This window comes from Nicotiana tabacum, chromosome 19, assembly GCF_000715075.1.
Source record: "Nicotiana tabacum cultivar K326 chromosome 19, ASM71507v2, whole genome shotgun sequence".
NCBI lineage: Eukaryota > Viridiplantae > Streptophyta > Magnoliopsida > Solanales > Solanaceae > Nicotiana > Nicotiana tabacum.
This window is the reverse complement of record NC_134098.1, coordinates 73,919,903-73,925,533: the sequence shown is the minus strand read 5'-3', so window position 1 is coordinate 73,925,533 and position 5,631 is coordinate 73,919,903.

The following is a 5,631-nucleotide window of genomic DNA, read 5'->3' as shown; positions in this document are numbered from 1 at the left end:
CTCATATTTTCGTGGGTTATAGCACACGCCTTCCTAGTGGGCAGGGCCCCCCGGACCTCGATCGCCTAAAATTTTTCCGGGCCATAAAATACGACCTAAGGAACCATAGTTATTGCCTCGCCATGACCGTTCCTCATTTTTTTCGTTTTACGGCCAAAAACCTAAAAATCTGCCAGTTTCCCATATTTTCGTGTGCTATATAGCCCAATGCCTTCCGATTGGGCCCGAGGCCCCCGGAACCGGATCGCCTAAAACTTTTTTGGGCCATGCAATACGACCTAAGGAACCACATTTATCACCCCGCCATGACCGTTCCTCCTTTTTTTATATTTTACGGCCAAAAAACTAGAATTTCGCCCGATTCCCATATTTTCGTGTGCTATTGCCCATGCCTACCGAGTGGGCCCGGGCCCCCCTGACACCGATTGCCTAAAACTTTTTCGGTCCATGAAATATGACCTAAGGAACCATAGTCACCGCCCACCCATGACCGTTCCTTTTTTTTGCGTTTTACGGACAAAAAACTAGAATTTCGCCCGATTCCCATATTTTCGTGTCCTATAGCCCACGCCTTCCTAGTGGGCAGGCCCCCCGGACCCAGATAGCCTAATATTTTTTCGGGACATCAAATACGACCTAAGGAACCATAGTCACCGCCCTGCCAAGACCGTTCCTAGTTATTTTCTGTTTTACGACCAAAAAACTATAATTCCGCCCGATTCCCATATTTTCGTGTGCTACAGCCCATGCCTTCCGAGTGGGCTCGGGGCCCCGGGAACTGGATCGCCTAAAATTTTTCCAGGCCATCAAATACGACCTAAGGAACCATAGTCACTGCCCCGCCATGTCCCTTCCTCATAGTTTTACGTTTTCCTCCAAAAAACTAGAATTCTGCCACATTCCCATATTTTCGTGTGCTATAGCCCATGCCTTCCTAGTGGGCTCGGCCCCCCCAGACCCCCGATTGCCTAAAAAAATTTCGGGCCATCAAATACGACCTAAGGAACCATAGTCACCGCCCCTCCATGACCGTTCCTCATTTTGTTTTTATTTTATGGCCAAAAAACTAGAATTCCACCTATTCCCATATTTACGTGTGCTATTGCCAACGCATTTCGAGTGGGCCCGGGCCACCCAGACATAGATCGCCTAAAATTTTTCCGGGCCATCAAATACGACCTAAGGTACCATAGTCGCCGTCCCGCCATGACCATTCCTCCTTTATTTGCGTTTTACGGCAAAAAAACTAGAATTCCGCCCGATTCCCATATTTTCGTGTGCTATAGCCATGCTTTCCCAGTGGGCAAGGCCTCCCGGACCCGGATAGCCTAAAATATTTCCGGACCATCAAATACAATCTAAGGAACCATAGTCACCGCCCCTCCATGACCGTTCCTCATTTTTTGAGTTTTACGGCCAAAAAACTAGAATTCCGCCCAATTCCCATATTTTCGTGTGCTATTGCCCACGCCTTCCAAGTGGGCCTGGGCCCCCTGACCCCGATCGCCTAAAAAATTTCTGGGCCATGAAATATGACCTAAGGAACCATAGTTACCGCCCCTCCATGACCGTTCCTCATTTTTTGCGTGTTATGGCCAAAAAACTAGAATTCCGCCTGATTCCCATATTTTCGTGTGCTATAGCACAAGCCTTCCTAGTGGGCAGGGCCCCCCAGACTCCGATAGCCTAAAATTTTTCCGGGGCATAAAGTACGACCTAAGGAACCATAGTTATTGCCTCGCCATGACCGTTCCTTGTTTTTTTTGTTTTACGGCCAAAAACCTAGAATTCTGCCAGTTTCCCATATTTTCGTGGGCTATATAGCCCAATGCCTTCCGAGTGGGCCCGGGGACCACAAAACCGGATCGCCTAAAACTTTTCTGGGCCATGCAATACGACCTAAGGAACCACAGTTATCGCCCCGCAATGAGCGTTCCTCATTTTTTATATTTTACGGCCAAAAAACTAGAATTCCGCCCGATTTCTATATTTTCGTGTGCTATTGCCCATGCCTACCGAGTGGGCCCGGGCCCCCCTCACACCGATCGCCTAAAACTTTTCCAGGCCATGAAATACGACCTAAGGAACTATACTCATCGCCCACCCATGACCGTTTTGATTTTTTGCGTTTTACGGACAAAAAACTAGAATTTCGCCTGATTCCCATATTTTCGTGTCCTATAGCCCACGCATTCCCATTGGGCAGGCCCCCCGGATAGCCTAATATTTTTTCAGGCCATCAAATACGACCTAAGGAACCATAGTCACCGCCCCGCCAAGACCGTTCCTCGTTATTTTGTGTTTTACGGCCAAAAAACTATAATTCTACCTGATTCCCATAATTTCGCGTGCTATAGCCCACGCCTTCCGAGTGGGCCCGGGTCCCACGGAATTGGATCGCCTTAAGTTTTTTCTGGGCCATCAAATATGACCTAAGGAGTCATAGTCACCGCCCCGCCATGACCCTTCCTTGTTTTTTTGCGTTTTAGGGCCAAAAAACTAGAATTCCGCCCGATTCCCATATTTTCGTGTGCTATAGCCCTCGCCTTCCGAGTGGGTCAGGGCCCCACGGACCTCGATCGCCTATAAATTTTTTGGCCATCAAATATGACCTAAGGAACCTTAGTCACTGCCCCGACATAACGTTTCTCGTTATTTGACGATTTACGGCTAAAAACTATAATTCCGCACGATTTCTATATTTTCGTGTGCTATAGCCCACGCCTTCTGAGTGGGCCGGGGGGCCCCGAAACCAGATCTCCTAAAAAAAATTTGGGCTATCAAATACGACCTAAGAAACCATAGTCACCACCCTGCCATGACCGATCATCATTATTTTGTGTTTTATGGCCAAAGAACTATAATTCCGCCTGATTCCCATATTTTCGTGTGATATAAACCACGCCTTAAGAGCGGGCCCGGGGCCCACAGAACCGGATCGCCTATAAGTTTTTCCGGGCCATCACATACGACCTAAGAAACCATAGTCACCGCCCTGCCATGACCTTTCCTCATTGTTTTGCATTTTACGACCAAACAACAATAATTCCGCCTGATTCCCATATTTTTGTGTGCTATAGCCCACGCCTTCCCAGTACGTAGGGCCCCCTAGACCCGAATCGTCAAAATTTTTTCCGGGCCATCCAATACGACCTAAGGATCCATAGTCACCGCACCGCCATGACCGTTCCTCATAGTTTTGCGTTTTCGGCCAAAAAACGTGAATTTCGCCTCATAGTTTTGCGTTTTCGGCCAAATTTTGCCTTCCGAGTGGGCTCCGGCCTCCCGGAACCTTGATCGCCTAAAATTTTTTTGGGCCATCAAATACGACCTAAGGAACCATAGTCACTGCCTCACCATGACCGTTCCTTTTAGTTTTGCATTTTACGGCCAAAAAACTAGAATTTCTCCCGATTCCCATATTTTCATGTCCTATAGCCCACGCCTTGTGAGTGGGCCCGGGCCCACTGGACCCGGATCGCATAAAAATTTTTTGGGCCATCAAATACGACCTAAGGAACCATAGTCACCGCCCCGCCATGACCGTTCCTCATAGTTTTGTGTTTTTGGCCAAAAAACTAGAATTCCGCCACATTCCCATATTTTCGTGCGCTATAGCCCATGCCTTCTGAGTGGGCTCGGGCCTCCCTGACCCCCGATCGCCTAAAAAAATTTCGGGCCATCAAATACGACCTAAGGAACCATAGTCACTGCCCCGCCATGACCGTTCCTCGTTATTTTGCGTTTTACCGCCAAAAAATATAATTGCTCCTAATTCCCATATTTTCGTGTGCTATAGCCCACGCCTTCCGAGTGTACCAGGGATCCCCAGAACCGGATCGCCTAAAATTTTTCCGGGCCATCAAATACGACCTAAGGAACCATAGTCACCGCCCTTCCATGACCGTTCCTCATTTTTTGCGTTTTACGGCCAAAAAACTAGAATTCTGCCCGATTCCCATATTTTCGTGTGCTATAGCCCACTCCTTCCGAGTGGGCCCGGGGGCCAATCGCCTAAAAATATTTCGGGCCATAAATTATGACTTAAGGAATCATAGTTATCGCCTCGCCATGACCGTTCCTCGTTTTTTTCATTTTATGGCCAAAAACCTAGAATTCCACCCGATTCACATATTTCCGTGTGCTATAAAGCCCAGTGCCTTCCGAGTGGACCCCGGGCCCCCGGAACCAGATCGCCTAAAAGTTTTTCAGGCCATGAAATATGACCTAAGGAACCATATTTATCGCCCCGCCATGACCGTTCCTCGTTGTTTTTCATTTTACAACAAAAACACTAGAATTCCGCCCGATTCCCATATTGTCGTGTGATATAGCCCACGCCTTCCGAGTGGGCCTGGCCCCCCCGAACCCCGATCGCCTAAAATTTTTCCATGCCATCAAATTAGACCTAAGGTACCATAGTTAGTGCCCCGCCATGACCGTTCCTCATTTATTTGTGTTTTACGGCAAAAAAACTAGAAATCCGCTTCATTTCCATATTTCGTGTGCTATAGCCCACGCCTTCCCAGTGTGCAGGGCCCGTGGACCCAGATCGCCTAAAATTTTTCTGGGCCATCAAATACGACCTAAGGAACTATAGTCACCGTCCCGCCATGACCTTTTCTCGGTTTTTTGCGTTTTACGGCTAAAAAACTAGAATTCTACCCGATTCCTATATTTTCGTGTGCTATAACCCACGCCTTTCGAGTGGGCACGGTCCCCCGGACCCCGATCGCCTAAAATGTTTCCGAGCCATAAACTATGACCTAAGGAACCATAGTTCTCGCCTCGCCATGACCGTTCCTCGTTGTTTTCGTTATACGGTCCAAAACCTTGAATTCCGTCCGATTCCCATATTTTCGTGTGCTATATAGCCCAACGCCTTCCGAGTGGGCCCCGGCCCCCGGAACCAAATAGCCTAAAACTTTTCCGGGCAATGGAATACGACCTAAGGAACCATAGTTATCGCCTCACCATGACTGTTCCTCGTTCTTTTGCATTTTACGGCCAAAAAACTAGAATTCCGCCTGATTTCCATATTTTCGTGTGCTATTGCTTACGACTTCCGAGTGGGCCCGATCCCCCTGAAATATGACCTAAGGCACCATAGTCACCGCCCACCATGACCGTTCCTTTTTTTTTTTGCGTTTTACGGACAAAAAACTAGAATTCCGCCCGATTCCTATATTTTCGTGTCCTATAGCCCACGCCTTGCCAGTGGGCAGGGCCCCCCGGACCCGGATAGCCTAAAAAGATTCCGGGCCATCAAATACGACCTAAGGAACCATAGTCGCCGCCCCGCCATGACCGTTCCTTGTTATTTTGCATTTTACGGCCCAAAAACTATAATTTCGCCCGATTCCCATATTTTCGCGTGATATAGCCCATGCCTTTCGAGTGGGCCTGGGGCCCCCGGAATCGGATGGCATAAAAAATTTTCCAGGCGATCAAATACGACCTAAGGAATCATAATCACCGCCCCACCATGATTGTTCCTCGTTTGTTTGCGTTTTACGGCCAAAAACTAGAATTACGCATGATTCCCATTTTTTCGTGTGCAATAGCCCATGCCTTCCGAGTGGGTCCGGGACCCCCGAACCTCGATTGCCTAAAATTTTCCGGGCAATAAAA